Below are 19,915 nucleotides of genomic sequence, written 5' to 3'. Positions count from 1 at the left end.
ACACTTTCCTCCATGGGAGTAATGTCTGAAACAGTCTTGGCTTTGATCGTTCCCTGGAAGACCAGTAGATGTTTCCGATGCACATCTCGTGGCATTCTGTAATCTGTGGAGTATCAGAGTGTTGATGAAACACAGAGAATGTATCGGGATTGAATACAACAGTCACCATGCGCACTTTCCTCCATGGGAGTAATGTCTCAAAGAGGCTACGCTTTGATCGTTCCCTGAAAGACCAGAAGTAGTTTCCGATGCACATCTAGAGGCAATCTGTAATCTGTGGAGTATCAGAGTGTTGATGAGACACAGAAATTGCATCGGGATTGAATACAACAGTCACCATGCCCACTTTCCTCCATGGGGGTAATTATCAAACAGTCTACGCTTTGATCGTTCCCTGGAAGACCAGTAGTAGTTTCCGATGAACATCTGGTGGCATTCTGTAATCTGTGGACTATCAGAGTGTTGATGAAGCACAGAAATTGCAACGGGATTGAATACAACATTCACCATGCGCACTTTCCTCCACGGGAGGTATGTCTCGAACAGTCTACACTTTGATCGTTCCATGGAAGACCAGTAGTAGTTTCCGATGGACATCTGGAGGCATTCTGTAATCTGTGGACTATCAGAGTGTTGATGAAACACAGAAATTGCATCGGGATTGAATAAAACAGTCGCCATGCGCACATTCCTCCACAGGAGTAATGTCTCAAGCAGTCTACGCTTTGATCGTTCCCTGGAACACCAGTAATAGTTTCCGATGCACATCTGGTGGCATTCTGTAATCTGTAGACAATCAGAGTGTTGATGAAACACAGAAATTGCCTCGGGATTGAATACAACAGTCACCATGCGCACTTTCCTCCATGGGACTAATGTGTCCAACAGTCTTCGCTTTGATCGTTCCCTGGAAGACCGGTAGTAGTTTCCGATTCACATCTGGAGGATTTCTGTAATCTGTGGACTATCAGAGTGTTGATGAGACACAGAAATTGCATCGGGATTGAATACAACATTCACCATGCGCACTTTCCTCCATGGGAGTAATTCTCAAACAGTCTATGCTTTGATTATTCCCTGAAAGACCAGTAGTAGTTTCCGATGCATATCTGGTGCCATTCTGTATTCTGTGGACTATCAGAGTGTTGATGAAACACAGAAATAGCATTGGGATTGAATACAACAGTCACCATCCGCACTTTCCTCCATGGGAGTAATGTCTGAAACAGTCTACGCTTTGATCGTTCCCTGGAAGACCAGTAGTAGCTTCCGATGCACATCAGGAGGCATTCTGTAATCTCTGGACTATCAGAGTGTTGATGAATCACAGAAAATGCATCGGGATTTAATACAACAGTCACCATGCGCACTTTCCTCAATGGGAGTAATTCTCAAACAGTCTACGCTTTGATCGTTCCCTGGAACCCCAGTAGTAGTTTCCGATGAACATCTGGTGTCATTCTGTAATCTGTGGACTATCAGAGTGTTTATGAAACACAGAAATTGCATCCTGATTGAATACAACAGTCACCATGCGCACTTTCCTCCATGGGAGTAATGTCTCAAACAGTCTACGCTTTGATCATTCCCTGGAAGTAAAGAAGTAGTTTCCGATGCACATCTGGAGGCATTCTGTAATTTGTGGAGTACCAGAGTGTTGATGAGACACAGAAATTGCATCGGGATTGATTACAACAGTCACCATGCGCACTTTCCTCCATGGGAGTACTTCTCAAACAGTCTTGGCTTTGGTCGTTCCCTGGAAGACCAGTAGTTGTTTCCGAAGCACATCTTGTGGCATTCTGTTATTTGTGGACTATCAGAGTGTTGATGAAACACAGAAAATGCATCGGGATTGAATACAACAGTCACCATGCGCACTTTCCTCCAAGGGAGTTATATCTCAAGGAGTTTACGATTTGATCGTTCCCTGCAAGACCAGTAGTAGTTTCCGATGCACATCTGGAGGCATTCTGTAATCTGTGGAGTATCAGAGTGTTGATGAGACACAGAAATTGCATCGGGATTGAATACAACAGTCACCATGCGCACTTTCCTCCATGGGAGTAATTCTCAAACAGTCTACGCTTTGATCGTTCCCTGGGAGACCAGTAGTAGTTTCCGATGAACATCTGGTGGTATTCTGTAATCTGTGGACTATCAGAGTGTTGATGTAACACAGAAATTGCATCGGGATTGAATACAACAGTCACCATGACCTCATTCCTCCACGGGAGTATTGCCTCAAACAGTCTGCGCTTTGATCGTTCCCTGGAACACCAGTAGTATTTTCCGATGCACATCTGGAGGCATTCTGTAATCTGTGGACTAACAGAGTGTTGATGAAACACAGAAATAGCATCGGGATTGAATACAACAGTCACCACGCGCACATTCCTCCATAAAAGTAATGTCTCAAAGATTCTACGCTTTGATCGTTCCCTGGAAGACCGGTAGTAGTTTCCGATGAACATCTGGAGGCATTCGGTAATCTGTGGACTATCAGAGTGTTGATGAAACACAGAAATTGCATTGGGATTAAATACAACAGTCACCATGCAAACTTTCCTCCACGCTAGTAATGATTCAAACAGTCTGCGCTTTGATCGTTCCCAGTAACACCAGTAGTAGTTTCCGATGCACATCTGGTGGCATTCTGTAATCTGTAGACTATCAGAGTGTTGATGAAACACAGAAATTGCATCGGGAATGAATACAACAGTCACCATGCGCACTTTCCTCCACGGGAGGTATGTCTTAAACAGTCTACGCTTTGATCGTTCCCTGGAAGACCGGTAGTAGATTGCGATGCACATCTCGTGGCATTCTGTAATCTGTGGACTATCAGAGTATTGATGAAACACAGAAAATGCATTGGGATTGAATACAACAGTCACCATGCGCACTTTCCTCCATGGGAGTAATGTCTCAAAGAGTTTACGCTTTGATCGTTCCCTGGAAGACCAGTAGTAGTTCCCGATGCACATCTGGAGGCATTCTGTAATCTGTGGACTATTAGAGTGTTGATGAAACACAGAAATTGCATCGGGATTGAATACAACAGTCACCATGCGCACTTTCCACTATGGGAGTAATGTCTCTAATAGTCTTCGCTTTGATCGTTCCCTGGAAAACCAGTAGTAGTTTCCGATGCACATCTGGAGGCTTTCTGTAATCTGTGGACTATCAGAGTGTTGATGAAACACAGAAATTGCCTCTGGATTGAAAACAACATTCAACATGCGCACTTTCCTCCATGGGAGTAATTCTCAAACGGTCTATGCTTTGATCGTTCCCTGGAACACCAGTAGTAGTTTCCGATGCACATCTGGTGGCATTCTGTAAACTGTGGACTATCAGAGTGTTGATGAAACACAGAAATTACATCAGTCACTATCAGCACTTTCCTCCATGGGAGTAATGTCTGAAACAGTCTACGCTTTGATCGTTCCCTGGAAGACCAGTAGTAGTTTCCGATGCATATCTCATTGGCATTCTGTAATCTGTGGTCTATCAGAGTGTTGATGAAATACAGAAAATGCATCGGGATTGAATACAACAGTCACCATGCGCAGTTTCCTCCATGGGAGTAAAGTCTAAAAGAGTTTACGCTTTGATTGTTCCCTTGAAGACCAGTAATAGTTTCCGATGCACATCTGGGGGCATTCTGTAATCTGTGGACTATTAGAGTGTTGATGAAACACAGAAATTTCATCGGGATTGAATACAACAGTCACCATGCGCACATTACTCCATAAAAGTAATGTCTCAAACAGTCTACGCTTTGATCGTTTCCTGGAAGACCAGTAGTAGTTTCCGATGCACATCTGGAATCATTCTGTAATCTGTGGACTATCAGAGTGTTGATGAAATACAGAAATTGCATCGGGTTTGAATACAACAGTCACCATGCGCACTTTCCTCCATGGGAGTAATGTTTCAAACAGTCTACGCTTTGATTGATCCCTGGAAGACCAGTAATAGTTTCCGATGCACATCATGAGGCATTCTGTAATCTGTGGACTATCAGAGTGTTGATGAAACACAGAAAATGCATCGGGATTGAATACAACAGTCACCATGCGCACTTTCCTACACGGGAGTAAAGTCTCAGATAATCTACGCTTTGATCGTACCCTGGAAGACTAGTTGTAGTTTCCGATGCACTTTTGGTGGCATTCTGTAATGTGTAGACTATCAGAGTGTTGATGAAACACAGTAATTGCATCGGGATTGAATAAAACATTCACCATGCTCACTTTTTTCCATGGGAGTAATGTCTCCAACAGTCTACGCTTTGATCGTTTCCCTGAAGACAAGTAGTAGTTTCCGATGCCCATCTGGTGGCATTCTGTAATCTGTGGACTATCAGAGTGTTGATGAAACACAGAAATTACATCAGGATTGAATACAACAGTCACTATCAGCACTTTCCTCCATGGGAGTAATGTCTGAAACAGTCTACGCTTTGATCGTTCCCTGGAAGACCAGTAGTAGTTTCCGATGCACATCTGGAGGCTTCCCGTAATCTGTGGACTATCAGAGTGATGATGAAACACAGAAATTACTTCGTGATTGCATACAACAGCAACCATGCGCACTTTCCTCCATGGGAATAATGTCTCAAACAGTCTACGCTTTGATCGTTCCCTGGAAGACCAGTAGTAGTTTCCGATGCACATCTGGAGGCTTTCCGTAATCTGTGGACTATCAGAGTGTTGATGAATCACAGAAATTACATCGGAATTGATTACAACAGTCACCATGCGCACTTTTCTCCATGGGAGTAATGTCCCGAACAGTCTACGCTTTGATCGTTCCCTCGAAGACCAGTAGTAGTTTCCGATGCACATCTGGAGTCATTCTGAAATCTGTAGACTATCAGTGTGTTGATGAAACACAGAAATTGCATCGGGATTGAATACAACAGTCACCATGCGCACTTACCTCCACGGGAGGTATGTCTCAAACACGTTCGCTTTGACCGTTAACTGGAAGACCAGTAGTAGTTTCCGATGCACATCTGGAGGCATTCTGTAACTTTTGGACTATCAGGGTGTTGATGAAACACAGAAATTGCATCGGGATTGAATACAACAGTTACCATTCGCACTTTCCTCCATGGGAGTAATGTCTGAATCAGTCTTGGCTGTGATCGTTCCCTAGAAGACCAGTAGATGTTTCCGATGCACATCTCGTGGCATTCTGTAATCTGTGGAGTATCAGAGTGTTGATGAAACACAGAGAATGTATCGGGATTGAATACAACAGTCACCATGCGCACTTTCCTCCATGGGAGTAATGTCTCAAAGAGTCTACGCTTTGATCGTTCCCTAAAAGACCAGAATTAGTTTCCGATGCACATCTAGAACCATTCTGTAATCTGTGGAGTATCAGAGTGTTGATGAGACACAGAAATTGCATCGGGATTGAATACAACAGTCACCATGCGCACTTTCCTCCATGGGGGTAATTATCAAACAGTCTACGCTTTGATCGTTCCCTGGAAGACCAGTAGTAGTTTCCGATGAACATCTGGTGGCATTCTGTAATCTGTGGACTATCAGAATGTTGATGAAACACAGAAATTGCAACGGGATTGAATACAACATTCACCATGCGCACTTTCCTCCACGGGAGGTATGTCTCGAACAGTCTACGCTTTGATCGTTCCATGGAAGACCAGTAGTAGTTTCCGATGGACATCTGGAGGCATTCTGTAATCTGTGGTCTATCAGAGTGTTGATGAAACACAGAAATTGCATCGGGATTGAATAAAACAGTCGCCATGCGCACATTCCTCCACAGGAGTAATGTCTCAAGCAGTCTACGCTTTGATCGTTCCCTGGAACACCAGTAGTATTTTCCGATGCACATCTGGTGGCATTCTGTAATCTGTATACAATCAGAGTGTTGATGAAACACAGAAATTGCCTCGGGATTGAATACAACAGTCACCATGCGCACTTTCCTCCATGGGACTAATGTGTCCAACAGTCTTCGCTTTGATCGTTCCCTGGAAGACCGGTAGTAGTTTCCGATTCACATCTGGAGGATTTCAGTAATCTGTGGACTATCAGAGTGTTGATGAAACACAGAAATTGCCTCGGGATTGAAACAACATTCACCATGCGCACTTTCCCCCATGGGAGTAATTCTCAAACAGTCTATGCTTTGATCATTCCCTGAAAGACCAGTAGTAGTTTCCGATGCATATCTGGTGCCATTCTGAATTCTGTGGACAATCAGAGTGTTGATGAAACACAGAAATAGCATTGGGATTCAATACAACAGTCACCATCCGCACTTTCCTCCATGGGAGTAATGTCTGAAACAGTCTACGCTTTGATCGTTCCCTGGAAGACCAGTAGTAGCTTCCGATGCACATCTGGAAGCATTCTGTAATCTCTGGACTATCAGAGTGTTGATGAATCACAGAAAATGCATCGGGATTGAATACAACAGTCACCATGCGCACTTTCCTCAATGGGAGTAAATCTCAAACAGTCTACGCTTTGATCGTTCCCTGGAACACCAGTAGTAGTTTCCGATGAACATCTGGTGTCATTCTGTAATCTGTGGACTATCAGAGTGTTTATGAAACACAGAAATTGCATCCTGATTGAATACAACAGTCACCATGCGCACTTTCCTCCATGGGAGTAATGTCTTAAACAGTCTACGCTTTGATCATTCCCTGGAAGTAAAGAAGTAGTTTCCGATGCACATCTGGAGGCATTTTGTAATTTGTGGAGTACCAGAGTGTTGATGAGACACAGAAATTGCATCGGGATTGATTACAACAGTCACCATGCGCACTTTCCTGCATGGGAGTACTTCTCAAACAGTCTTGGCTTTGGTCGTTCCCTGGAAGACCAGTAGTAGTTTCCGAAGCACATCTTGTGGCATTCTGTTATGTGTGGACTATCAGAGTGTTGATGAAACACAGAAAATGCATCGGGATTGAATACAACAGTCACCATGCGCACTTTCCTCCAAGGGAGTTATATCTCAAGGAGTTTACGATTTGATCGTTCCCTGCAAGACCAGTAGTAGTTTCCGATGCACATCTGGAGGCATTCTGTAATCTGTGGAGTATCAGAGTGTTGATGAGACACAGAAATTGCATCGGGATTGAATACAACAGTCACCATGCGCACTTTCCTCCATGGGAGTAATTCTCAAACAGTCTACGCTTTGATCGTTCCCTGGGAGACCAGTAGTAGTTTCCGATGAACATCTGGTGGTATTCTGTAATCTGTGGACTATCAGAGTGTTGATGAAACACAGAAATTGCAACGGGATTGAATACAACATTCACCATGCGCTCTTTCCTCCACGGGAGGTATGTCTCAAAGAGTTTACGCTTTGATCGTTAGCTGGAAGACCAGTAGTAGTTTCCAATGCACATCTCGAGGCATTCTGTAATCAGTGGACCATCAGAGTGTTGATGAAACACAGAAATTGCATCGGGATCGAATACAACAGTCACCATGCGCACATACCTCCATAAAAGTAATGTCTCAAAGAATCTATGCTTTGATCGTTCCCTGGATGACCGGTAGTAGTTTCCGATGAACATCTGGAGGCACTCTGTAACCACTGGACTGTCAGAGTGTTGATGTAACACAGAAATTGCATCGGGATTAAATACAACAGTCACCATGCAAACTTTCCTCCACGCTAGTAATGTCTCAAACAGTCTGCGCTTTGATCGTTCCCAGTAACACCAGTAGTAGTTTCCGATGCACATCTGGTGGCATTCTGTAATCTGTAGACTATCAGAGTGTTGATGAAACACAGAAATCGCATCGGGAATGAATACAACAGTCACCATGCGCACTTTCCTCCACGGGAGGTATGTCTTAAACAGTCTACGCTTTGATCGTTCCCTGGAAGACCGGTAGTAGATTGCGATGCACATCTCGTGGCATTCTGTAATCTGTGGACTATCAGAGTATTGATGAAACACAGAAAATGCATCGGGATTGAATACAACAGTCACCATGTGCACTTTCCTCCATGGGAGTAATGTCTCAAAGAGTTTACGCTTTGATCGTTCCCTGGAAGACCAGTAGTAGTTCCCGATGCACATCTGGAGGCATTCTGTAATCTGTGGACTATTAGAGTGTTGATGAAACACAGAAATTGCATCGGGATTGAATACAACAGTCACCATGCGCACTTTCCACTATGGGAGTAATGTCTCTAACAGTCTTCGCTTTGATCGTTCCCTGGAAAACCAGTAGTAGTTTCCGATGCACATCTGGAGGCTTTCTGTAATCTGTGGACTATCAGAGAGTTGATGAAACACAGAAATTGCCTCTGGATTGAAAACAACATTCAACGTGCGCACTTTCCTCCATGGGAGTAATTCTCAAACAGTCTATGCTTTGATCGTTCCCTGGAACACCAGTAGTAGTTTCCGATGCACATCTGGTGGCATTCTGTAATCTGTGGACTATCAGAGTGTTGATGAAACACAGAAATTACATCAGGATTGAATACAACATTCACTATCAGCACTTTCCTCCATGGGAGTAATGTCTGAAACAGTATACGCTTTGATCGTTCCCTGGAAGACCAGTAGTAGTTTCCAATGCATATCTCGTGGCATTCTGTAATCTGTGGTCTATCAGAGTGTTGATGAAATACAGAAAATGCATCGGGATTGAATACAACAGTCACCATGCGCACTTTCCTCCATGGGAGTAAAGTCTCAAAGAGTTTACGCTTTGATTGTTCCCTTGAAGACCAGTAGTAGTTTCCGATGCACATCTGGGGGCATTCTGTAATCTGTGGACTATTAGAGTGTTGATGAAACACAGAAATTTCATGGGGATTGAATACAACAGTCACCATGCGCACATTTTTCCATAAAAGTAATGTCTCAAACAGTCTACGCTTTGATCGTTTCCTGGAAGACCAGTAGTAGTTTCCGATGCACATTCGGAATCATTCTGTAATCTGTGGACTATAAGAGTGTTGATGAAATACAGAAATTGCATCGGGTTTGAATACAACAGTCACCATGCGCACTTTCCTCCATGGGAGTAATGTTTCAAACAGTCTACGCTTTGATTGTTCCCTGGAAGACCAGTAATAGTTTCCGATGCACATCATGAGGCATTCTGTAATCTGTGGACTATCAGAGTGTTGATGAAACACAGAAAATGCATCGGGATTGAATACAACAGTCACCATGCGCACTTTCCTACACGGGAGTAAAGTCTCAGACAATCTACGCTTTGATCGTACCCTGGAAGACTAGTTGTAGTTTCCGATGCACTTCTGGTGGCATTCTGTAATGTGTAGACTATCAGAGTGTTGATGAAACACAGTAATTGCATCGGGATTGAATAAAACATTCACCATGCTCACTTTTTTCCATGGGAGTAATGTCTCCAACAGTCTACGCTTTGATCATTCCCTGGAAGACCAGTAGTAGGTTCCGGTGAACATCTGGAGGCTTTCTGTAATCTGTGGACTATCAGAGTGTTGATAAAACACAAAAATTGCTTCGGGATTGAATACAACATTCTCCATGCGCAGTTTCCTCCATGGGAGAAATGTCTCAAACAGTCTACGCTTTGATCGTTCCATGGAAGACCAGTAATAGTTTCAATTGCACATCTGGAGGCATTCTGTAATCTGTGGACTATCAGAGTGTTGATGAAACACAGAAATTGCATCGGGATTGAATACAACAGTCACCATGATCACATTCCTCCATGAAAGTAATGTCTCAAACAGTCTACGCTTTGATCGTTCCCTGAAAGACCAGTAGTAGCCTCCGGTGCACATCTGGAGGCATTCTGTAATCTGTGGACAATCAGAGTGTTGATGAAACACAGAAATTGCATCGGGATTGAATACAACAGTCACCATGCGCACTTTCCTCCATGGGAGTAATGTCTCTAACAGTCTACGCTTTGATCGTTCCCTGGAACACCAGTAGTAGTTTCCGATGCACATCTGGTGGCATTCTGTAATCTGTGGACTATCAGAGTGTTGATGAAACACAGAAATTACATCAGGATTGAATACAGCATTCACTATCAGCACTTTCCTCCATGGGAGTAATGTCTGAAACAGTCTACGCTTTGATCGTTCCCTGGAAGACCAGTAGTAGTTTCCGATGCATATCTCGTGGCATTCTGTAATCTGTGGTCTATCAGAGTGTTGATGAAATACAGAAAATGCATCGGGATTGAATACAACAGTCACCATGCGCACTTTCCTCCATGGGAGTAAAGTCTCAAAGAGTTTACGCTTTGATTGTTCCCTTGAAGGCCAGTAGTAGTTTCCGATGCACATCTGGGGGCATTCTGTAATCTGTGGACTATTAGAGTGTTGATGAAACACAGAAATTTCATGGGGATTGAATACAACAGTCACCATGCGCACATTACTCCATAAAAGTAATGTCTCAAACAGTCTACGCTTTGATCGTTTCCTGGAAGACCAGTAGTAGTTTCCGATGCACATCTGGAATCATTCTGTAATCTGTGGACTATCAGAGTGTTGATGAAATACAGAAATTGCATCGGGTTTGAATACAACAGTCACCATGCGCACTTTCCTCCATGGGAGTAATGTTTCAAACAGTCTACGCTTTGATTGTTCCCTGGAAGACCAGTAATAGTTTCCGATGCACATCATGAGGCATTCTGTAATCTGTGGACTATCAGAGTATTGATGAAACACAGAGAATGTATCGGGATTGAATACAACAGTCACCATGCGCACTTTCCTCCATGGGAGTAATGTCTCAAAGAGTCTACGCTTTGATCGTTCCCTAAAAGACCAGAATTAGTTTCCGATGCACATCTAGAACCATTCTGTAATCTGTGGAGTATCAGAGTGTTGATGAGACACAGAAATTGCATCGGGATTGAATACAACAGTTACCATTCGCACTTTCCTCCATGGGAGTAATGTCTGAATCAGTCTTGGCTGTGATCGTTCCCTGGAAGACCAGTAGATGTTTCCGATGCACATCTCGTGGCATTCTGTAATCTGTGGAGTATCAGAGTGTTGATGAAACACAGAGAATGTATCGGGATTGAATACAACAGTCACCATGCGCACTTTCCTCCATGGGAGTAATGTCTCAAAGAGTCTACGCTTTGATCGTTCCCTAAAAGACCAGAATTAGTTTCCGATGCACATCTAGAACCATTCTGTAATCTGTGGAGTATCAGAGTGTTGATGAGACACAGAAATTGCATCGGGATTGAATACAACAGTCACCATGCGCACTTTCCTCCATGGGGGTAATTATCAAACAGTCTACGCTTTGATCGTTCCCTGGAAGACCAGTAGTAGTTTCCGATGAACATCTGGTGGCATTCTGTAATCTGTGGACTATCAGAATGTTGATGAAACACAGAAATTGCAACGGGATTGAATACAACATTCACCATGCGCACTTTCCTCCACGGGAGGTATGTCTCGAACAGTCTACGCTTTGATCGTTCCATGGAAGACCAGTAGTAGTTTCCGATGGACATCTGGAGGCATTCTGTAATCTGTGGTCTATCAGAGTGTTGATGAAACACAGAAATTGCATCGGGATTGAATAAAACAGTCGCCATGCGCACATTCCTCCACAGGAGTAATGTCTCAAGCAGTCTACGCTTTGATCGTTCCCTGGAACACCAGTAGTATTTTCCGATGCACATCTGGTGGCATTCTGTAATCTGTATACAATCAGAGTGTTGATGAAACACAGAAATTGCCTCGGGATTGAATACAACAGTCACCATGCGCACTTTCCTCCATGGGACTAATGTGTCCAACAGTCTTCGCTTTGATCGTTCCCTGGAAGACCGGTAGTAGTTTCCGATTCACATCTGGAGGATTTCAGTAATCTGTGGACTATCAGAGTGTTGATGAAACACAGAAATTGCCTCGGGATTGAAACAACATTCACCATGCGCACTTTCCCCCATGGGAGTAATTCTCAAACAGTCTATGCTTTGATCATTCCCTGAAAGACCAGTAGTAGTTTCCGATGCATATCTGGTGCCATTCTGAATTCTGTGGACAATCAGAGTGTTGATGAAACACAGAAATAGCATTGGGATTCAATACAACAGTCACCATCCGCACTTTCCTCCATGGGAGTAATGTCTGAAACAGTCTACGCTTTGATCGTTCCCTGGAAGACCAGTAGTAGCTTCCGATGCACATCTGGAAGCATTCTGTAATCTCTGGACTATCAGAGTGTTGATGAATCACAGAAAATGCATCGGGATTGAATACAACAGTCACCATGCGCACTTTCCTCAATGGGAGTAAATCTCAAACAGTCTACGCTTTGATCGTTCCCTGGAACACCAGTAGTAGTTTCCGATGAACATCTGGTGTCATTCTGTAATCTGTGGACTATCAGAGTGTTTATGAAACACAGAAATTGCATCCTGATTGAATACAACAGTCACCATGCGCACTTTCCTCCATGGGAGTAATGTCTTAAACAGTCTACGCTTTGATCATTCCCTGGAAGTAAAGAAGTAGTTTCCGATGCACATCTGGAGGCATTTTGTAATTTGTGGAGTACCAGAGTGTTGATGAGACACAGAAATTGCATCGGGATTGATTACAACAGTCACCATGCGCACTTTCCTGCATGGGAGTACTTCTCAAACAGTCTTGGCTTTGGTCGTTCCCTGGAAGACCAGTAGTAGTTTCCGAAGCACATCTTGTGGCATTCTGTTATGTGTGGACTATCAGAGTGTTGATGAAACACAGAAAATGCATCGGGATTGAATACAACAGTCACCATGCGCACTTTCCTCCAAGGGAGTTATATCTCAAGGAGTTTACGATTTGATCGTTCCCTGCAAGACCAGTAGTAGTTTCCGATGCACATCTGGAGGCATTCTGTAATCTGTGGAGTATCAGAGTGTTGATGAGACACAGAAATTGCATCGGGATTGAATACAACAGTCACCATGCGCACTTTCCTCCATGGGAGTAATTCTCAAACAGTCTACGCTTTGATCGTTCCCTGGGAGACCAGTAGTAGTTTCCGATGAACATCTGGTGGTATTCTGTAATCTGTGGACTATCAGAGTGTTGATGAAACACAGAAATTGCAACGGGATTGAATACAACATTCACCATGCGCTCTTTCCTCCACGGGAGGTATGTCTCAAAGAGTTTACGCTTTGATCGTTAGCTGGAAGACCAGTAGTAGTTTCCAATGCACATCTCGAGGCATTCTGTAATCAGTGGACCATCAGAGTGTTGATGAAACACAGAAATTGCATCGGGATCGAATACAACAGTCACCATGCGCACATACCTCCATAAAAGTAATGTCTCAAAGAATCTATGCTTTGATCGTTCCCTGGATGACCGGTAGTAGTTTCCGATGAACATCTGGAGGCACTCTGTAACCACTGGACTGTCAGAGTGTTGATGTAACACAGAAATTGCATCGGGATTAAATACAACAGTCACCATGCAAACTTTCCTCCACGCTAGTAATGTCTCAAACAGTCTGCGCTTTGATCGTTCCCAGTAACACCAGTAGTAGTTTCCGATGCACATCTGGTGGCATTCTGTAATCTGTAGACTATCAGAGTGTTGATGAAACACAGAAATCGCATCGGGAATGAATACAACAGTCACCATGCGCACTTTCCTCCACGGGAGGTATGTCTTAAACAGTCTACGCTTTGATCGTTCCCTGGAAGACCGGTAGTAGATTGCGATGCACATCTCGTGGCATTCTGTAATCTGTGGACTATCAGAGTATTGATGAAACACAGAAAATGCATCGGGATTGAATACAACAGTCACCATGTGCACTTTCCTCCATGGGAGTAATGTCTCAAAGAGTTTACGCTTTGATCGTTCCCTGGAAGACCAGTAGTAGTTCCCGATGCACATCTGGAGGCATTCTGTAATCTGTGGACTATTAGAGTGTTGATGAAACACAGAAATTGCATCGGGATTGAATACAACAGTCACCATGCGCACTTTCCACTATGGGAGTAATGTCTCTAACAGTCTTCGCTTTGATCGTTCCCTGGAAAACCAGTAGTAGTTTCCGATGCACATCTGGAGGCTTTCTGTAATCTGTGGACTATCAGAGAGTTGATGAAACACAGAAATTGCCTCTGGATTGAAAACAACATTCAACGTGCGCACTTTCCTCCATGGGAGTAATTCTCAAACAGTCTATGCTTTGATCGTTCCCTGGAACACCAGTAGTAGTTTCCGATGCACATCTGGTGTCATTCTGTAATCTGTGGACTATCAGAGTGTTGATGAAACACAGAAATTACATCAGGATTGAATACAACATTCACTATCAGCACTTTCCTCCATGGGAGTAATGTCTGAAACAGTATACGCTTTGATCGTTCCCTGGAAGACCAGTAGTAGTTTCCAATGCATATCTCGTGGCATTCTGTAATCTGTGGTCTATCAGAGTGTTGATGAAATACAGAAAATGCATCGGGATTGAATACAACAGTCACCATGCGCACTTTCCTCCATGGGAGTAAAGTCTCAAAGAGTTTACGCTTTGATTGTTCCCTTGAAGACCAGTAGTAGTTTCCGATGCACATCTGGGGGCATTCTGTAATCTGTGGACTATTAGAGTGTTGATGAAACACAGAAATTTCATGGGGATTGAATACAACAGTCACCATGCGCACATTTTTCCATAAAAGTAATGTCTCAAACAGTCTACGCTTTGATCGTTTCCTGGAAGACCAGTAGTAGTTTCCGATGCACATTCGGAATCATTCTGTAATCTGTGGACTATAAGAGTGTTGATGAAATACAGAAATTGCATCGGGTTTGAATACAACAGTCACCATGCGCACTTTCCTCCATGGGAGTAATGTTTCAAACAGTCTACGCTTTGATTGTTCCCTGGAAGACCAGTAATAGTTTCCGATGCACATCATGAGGCATTCTGTAATCTGTGGACTATCAGAGTGTTGATGAAACACAGAAAATGCATCGGGATTGAATACAACAGTCACCATGCGCACTTTCCTACACGGGAGTAAAGTCTCAGACAATCTACGCTTTGATCGTACCCTGGAAGACTAGTTGTAGTTTCCGATGCACTTCTGGTGGCATTCTGTAATGTGTAGACTATCAGAGTGTTGATGAAACACAGTAATTGCATCGGGATTGAATAAAACATTCACCATGCTCACTTTTTTCCATGGGAGTAATGTCTCCAACAGTCTACGCTTTGATCATTCCCTGGAAGACCAGTAGTAGGTTCCGGTGAACATCTGGAGGCTTTCTGTAATCTGTGGACTATCAGAGTGTTGATAAAACACAAAAATTGCTTCGGGATTGAATACAACATTCTCCATGCGCAGTTTCCTCCATGGGAGAAATGTCTCAAACAGTCTACGCTTTGATCGTTCCATGGAAGACCAGTAATAGTTTCAATTGCACATCTGGAGGCATTCTGTAATCTGTGGACTATCAGAGTGTTGATGAAACACAGAAATTGCATCGGGATTGAATACAACAGTCACCATGATCACATTCCTCCATGAAAGTAATGTCTCAAACAGTCTACGCTTTGATCGTTCCCTGAAAGACCAGTAGTAGCCTCCGGTGCACATCTGGAGGCATTCTGTAATCTGTGGACAATCAGAGTGTTGATGAAACACAGAAATTGCATCGGGATTGAATACAACAGTCACCATGCGCACTTTCCTCCATGGGAGTAATGTCTCTAACAGTCTACGCTTTGATCGTTCCCTGGAACACCAGTAGTAGTTTCCGATGCACATCTGGTGGCATTCTGTAATCTGTGGACTATCAGAGTGTTGATGAAACACAGAAATTACATCAGGATTGAATACAGCATTCACTATCAGCACTTTCCTCCATGGGAGTAATGTCTGAAACAGTCTACGCTTTGATCGTTCCCTGGAAGACCAGTAGTAGTTTCCGATGCATATCTCGTGGCATTCTGTAATCTGTGGTCTATCAGAGTGTTGATGAAATACAGAAAATGCATCGGGATTGAATACAACAGTCACCATGCGCACTTTCCTCCATGGGAGTAAAGTCTCAAAGAGTTTACGCTTTGATTGTTCCCTTGAAGGCCAGTAGTAGTTTCCGATGCACATCTGGGGGCATTCTGTAATCTGTGGACTATTAGAGTGTTGATGAAACACAGAAATTTCATGGGGATTGAATACAACAGTCACCATGCGCACATTACTCCATAAAAGTAATGTCTCAAACAGTCTACGCTTTGATCGTTTCCTGGAAGACCAGTAGTAGTTTCCGATGCACATCTGGAATCATTCTGTAATCTGTGGACTATCAGAGTGTTGATGAAATACAGAAATTGCATCGGGTTTGAATACAACAGTCACCATGCGCACTTTCCTCCATGGGAGTAATGTTTCAAACAGTCTACGCTTTGATTGTTCCCTGGAAGACCAGTAATAGTTTCCGATGCACATCATGAGGCATTCTGTAATCTGTGGACTATCAGAGTGTTGATGAAACACAGAAAATGCATCGGGATTGAATACAACAGTCACCATGCGCACTTTCCTACACGGGAGTAAAGTCTCAGACAATCTACGCTTTGATCGTACCCTGGAAGACTAGTTGTAGTTTCCGATGCACTTCTGGTGGCATTCTGTAATGTGTAGACTATCAGAGTGTTGATGAAACACAGTAATTGCATCGGGATTGTATAAAACATTCACCATGCTCACTTTTTTCCATGGGAGTAATGTCTCCAACAGTCTACGCTTTGATCGTTCCCTGGAAGACCAGTAGTAGGTTCCGGTGAACATCTGGAGGCTTTCTGTAATCTGTGGACTATCAGAGTGTTGATAAAACACAAAAATTGCTTCGGGATTGAATACAACATTCTCCATGCGCAGTTTCCTCCATGGGAGAAATGTCTCAAACAGTCTACGCTTTGATCGTTCCATGGAAGACCAGTAATAGTTTCAATTGCACATCTGGAGGCATTCTGTAATCTGTGGACTATCAGAGTGTTGATGAAACACAGAAATTGCATCGGGATTGAATACAACAGTCACCATGATCACATTCCTCCATGAAAGTAATGTCTCAAACAGTCTACGCTTTGATCGTTCCCTGAAAGACCAGTAGTAGCCTCCGGTGCACATCTGGAGGCATTCTGTAATCTGTGGACAATCAGAGTGTTGATGAAACACAGAAATTGCATCGGGATTGAATACAACAGTCACCATGCGCACTTTCCTCCATGGGAGTAATGTCTCTAACAGTCTACGCTTTGATCGTTCCCTGGAAGCCCAGTAGTAGTTTCCGATGCACATCTGGAGGCTTTCCGTAATCTGTGGACTATCAGAGTGTTGATGAAACACAGAAATTGCATCGGGATTGAATACAACAGTCACCATGCGCACTTTCCTCCATGGGAGTAATGTCTCAAACAGTCTACGCTGTGATCGTTCCCTGGAAGAAAAGTTGTAGTTTCCGATTAACATCTGGAGGCATTCTGTTATCTGTGGGCTATCAGAGTGTTGATGAAACACAGAAATTGCATCGGGATTGAATACAACAGTCACCATGCGCACTTTCCTCCATGGGAGTAATGTCTCAAACAGTCTACGCTTTGATCGTTCCCTGGAAGACCAGTAGTAGTTTCCGATGCACATCTGGAGGCTTTCCGTAATCTGTGGACTATCAGAGTGTTGATGAAACACAGAAATTGCATCGGGATTGAGTACAACAGTCACCGTGCGCACATTGCTCCATAAATGTAATGTCTCAAACAGTCTACGCTTTGATCGTTCCCTGGAAGACCGGTAGTAGTTTCCGATGAATATCTGGAGGCATTCTGTAATCTGTGGACTATCAGAGTGTTGATGAAACACAGAAATTGCATCGGGGTTGATACAACAGTCACCATGCGCACTTTCCTCCATGCTAGTAATGTGTCAAACAGTCTGCGCTTTGATCGTTCCCTGGAAGACCAGTAGTAGTTTCCGATTCACATCTCGTGGCATTCTGTAATCTGTGGACTATCAGAGTGTTGATGAAACACAGAAATTGCATCGGGATTGAATACAACAGTCACCATGCGCACTTTCCTCCATGGGAGTAATGTCTCAAACAGTCTACGCTTTGATCGTTCCCTGGAAGACCAGTAGTAGTTTCCGATGCACATCTGGAGGCTTTCCGTAATCTGTGGACTATCAGAGTGTTGATGAAACACAGAAATTGCATCGGGATTGAGTACAACAGTCACCGTGCGCACATTGCTCCATAAATGTAATGTCTCAAACAGTCTACGCTTTGATCGTTCCCTGGAAGACCGGTAGTAGTTTCCGATGAATATCTGGAGGCATTCTGTAATCTGTGGACTATCAGAGTGTTGATGAAACACAGAAATTGCATCGGGGTTGATACAACAGTCACCATGCGCACTTTCCTCCATGCTAGTAATGTGTCAAACAGTCTGCGCTTTGATCGTTCCCTGGAAGACCAGTAGTAGTTTCCGATGAACATCTGGAGGCATTCTGTAACCTGTGGACTATCAGAGTGTTGATAAAACACAGAACTTGCATCGGGATTGAATACAACAGTCACCATGCGCACATTCCTCCACGGGAGTAATGTCTCAAACAGTCTACGCATTGAAACGTCCGTGGAATACCAGCAGTAGTTTCCGATGCACAACTGGTGGCATTCTGTATTCTGTAGACTATCAGAGTGTTGATGAAACACAGAAATTGCATCGGGATTGAATACAACAGTCACCATGCGCACTTTCCTCCATGGGAGAAATGTGTCTAACAGTCTTCGCTTTGATCGTTCCCTGGAAGACCAGTAGTAGTTTCCGATGCACATCTGGAGGCTTTCTGTAATCTTTGGACTATCAGAGTGTTGATGAAACACTGAAATTGCCTCGGGATTGAAAACAACATTCAGCATGCGCACTTTCCTCCATGGGAGTAATGCTCAAACAGTATATGCTTTGATCGTTCCCTGAAGACCAGTTGTAGTTTCAATTGCACATCTGGAGGCATTCTGTAATCTGGTTACTATCAGAGTGTTGATGAAGCACTGAAATTGCATTGGGATTGAATACAACAGTCACCATGCGCACTTTCCCCCATGGGAGTAATGTGTCTAACCGTCTTCGCCTTGATCGTTCCCTGGAAGACCATCTGGTGGCATTCTGTAATCTGTGGACTATCAGAGTGTTGATGAAACACAGAACTTGCAACGGGATTGAATACAACATTCACCATGCGCACTTTCTTCCTCCTCGGGAGGTATGTCTCAAACAGTCTACGCCTTGATCGTTCCCTGGAAGACCAGTAGTAGTTTCCGATGCACATCTGGAGGCATTCTGTAATCTGTGCGCTATCAGAGTGTTGATGAAACACAGAAATTGCATCGGGATTGAATACAACAGTCACCATGCGCACATTCCTCCATAAAAGTAATGTCTCAAACAGTCTACGCTTTGATCGTTCCCTGGAAGACCGGTAGTAGTTTCCGATGAACATCTGGTGGCATTCTGTAATCTGTAGGCTATCAGAGTGTTGATGAAACACAGAAATTGCTTCGGGATTGAATACAACAGTCACCATGCGCACTTTCCTCCATGGGAGTAATGTCTGAAACAGTCTACGCTTTGATCGTTTCCTGGAAGACCAGTAGTAGTTTTAGATGCACATCTGGAGGCATTCTGTAATCTGTGGACTATTAGAGCGTTGATGAAACTCAGAAATTGCATCGGGATTGAATACAACAGTCACCATGCGCACTTTCCTTCATGGGAGTAATGTCTCTAACAGTCTTCGCTTTGATCGTTCCCTGGGAGACCAGTAGTAGTTTCCGATGCACATCTGGCGGCTTTCTGTAATCTGTGGACCATTAGAGTGTTGATGAAACACAG

The sequence above is a fragment of the Schistocerca gregaria genome, unplaced genomic scaffold, assembly GCF_023897955.1.
Source record: "Schistocerca gregaria isolate iqSchGreg1 unplaced genomic scaffold, iqSchGreg1.2 ptg000001l___fragment_3, whole genome shotgun sequence".
NCBI classification, from domain to species: domain Eukaryota; kingdom Metazoa; phylum Arthropoda; class Insecta; order Orthoptera; family Acrididae; genus Schistocerca; species Schistocerca gregaria.
Note: the sequence above shows the minus strand (reverse complement) of the source record.